This window comes from Fundulus heteroclitus, unplaced genomic scaffold, assembly GCF_011125445.2.
Source record: "Fundulus heteroclitus isolate FHET01 unplaced genomic scaffold, MU-UCD_Fhet_4.1 scaffold_37, whole genome shotgun sequence".
Taxonomy (NCBI): Eukaryota; Metazoa; Chordata; class Actinopteri; order Cyprinodontiformes; family Fundulidae; genus Fundulus; species Fundulus heteroclitus.
Genome location: NW_023396781.1, coordinates 4,041,922 through 4,044,088, shown reverse-complemented (window position 1 = coordinate 4,044,088; position 2,167 = coordinate 4,041,922).

The window sequence follows — 2,167 nt, the reverse complement described above, 5'->3', positions numbered from 1 at the left end:
CCACTCACACCAAGCAATAGCTTCCAATGACCCAGTACAGTGATGAGTGGACAATTGATTCACAACTGACTTAGAATGCGCCTAGGAGGATGGGCCTCCATGTCCTTTTTAAAACAGCAGTGTACCAACTGCAGGCTGCTCGAGTGCGAGCCACCAGAATTGACAAAAACTCCTGGATAGGTGTCGAAGGTTCGGCAAGGCAAAGCCAGGCAAATTTATTTGTACAGCACGTTTCAGAACAAAGTAAAGTGCTTTACTTGATTAAAATATAAGAAAATAAAAACAGAATAAAAGCAATTTGGAACAAAATGTAGAAAAATTTAAACAAACATGGGAAAATAGAAACTAAAAGCAAATATTTAAAAAACAGTTGGACTACAAACTTGAATTAATAATCTTTCTGTTATGAACCAGAGACAACTGGACCCAGTATTCAGCCAGACAAGCAGAGGTTAGGTAAAATAATATTTAGTACCATAATTCAAAAACCAAAACAGGCATCAAGCCAAAAACAGGAAGACTGCATCCAATAACCCAAAAATAAAAAACAGTCACAGACAAAACTATATGCAAAAACAGGACAGGCTAACTCAAATATCCAGAGGCAAACAGAGAGCATAGAAAGCTGGGGTCCGTTCTTCGTACGTTGCTTAAAACATCCGAGATCAAATGACACATCCAAGATGATTTCATCCGGCTAATCATGATCCGGCTAATTGGGTTCTTCGAACACACCTCTTGTTTATGATTAGTATCGCTGGATTGAGTTATCTGAGACAACTGCGCATTCATGCGTTTGTTTAAAAGGGGAAATGTATCGATAGTGGAAACAATGATCAGCAGCGCTGCTATTGGCTGTTCAGCATGGCCAAAGAACACCCACAGTTTTTCTCCCAAGCAGAACAAGAGCTTTTAAAAGAAGGTTATGTACATGGGGACAAGTAAAAGTTAAGTACAAGAATATTCTACAAAATGGTAGCCTTTAAGTATACTGTATTTTAAAAAGCAACTTCTTTCACTTTTTTTAAAAAAAAAGCCACTGTTAAATGATGTGTTTGTCTGTTTATAACAGCCACCAAGACAAAGGCTAAAAAAAAAACAGGTTATTTTTCCTTTTGTAGCATTTTTCTATTTTTTGTTCTATTTTCTATCTATATTTTATTCCTACTTGCTTTTATTCTGTTTTATTTTGCTATATTTTAATCATGTAAAGCACTTTGCATTGTCTTTGTACTGAATTGTGCTATATAAATAAATTTGCCTTGCCTTGCCATGAGGCATGTTTTACCCCTTTTTTTTCTTTCACAAAATGACCCTATACAAACAGCATCTTCAACAACAAGAAAAAAAAATGTATTTTGACCTGATAAAAACACAAATTAAGAGGAGAAATTGAACTCCATAACTTGGAAAAGGAGAAAAATTGCACTAAAGATTGAGTTGCTTCAAAAGGACCTTCTGAGTAGGTTCTAATACACCAGTAGTAGTAGACAGTAGTATTGCTAACTTTACATAACTATCTCTTATTGCAGACAAAAGATGACTTGCTGTCTTTTCTTTATAAAGAATTTTTAAAATAAAACGACAGGAACTAAGCATTATTTGTTTCGTCTTTTATTAAACATTAAAAAATGGTGTTCCACAATTCTGTCCCGTCCTCTGCCACTAGGTGGTCCAAGTGCACTGGCTAGACAGACTTCCCTATCTCCTCCGCTTATAAAGCTGCGATCTAATCCTGTTTACCTCAAATAAGCCTGCTCACGAGCATGTTGCTATGACAGCATGTTGCTATGACAGCAGGTCCAGGATGAGTTTTGAAGAACCAAACGATCCAAGATCATGCCAAATTGTCAACAATCAAATTTAGCTAACTGAGTTAGCGATGTACGAAGAACGGGCTCCTGAACTGGGCTCCTGAACTAGACTCACCACTGGGCACCAAAAAACAAACAATGATGTGGCAGATTGCAGGGGGCAGTGGCAGGTATAAGTAAGGGAGTGATCAGGTGAATGGAATGAAACTAATTACTGGCATGGGTGGAGCTAATCAGGAACAGGGAAGTGCTTGGGAGTAAACTGAAGCTGATACGATGGTGACTGAAGAAGGGGAGTGACAGGGTGGAAGAATGCTGTCAGGTGAACTGAATTAAGACTTGTGACAAAAATT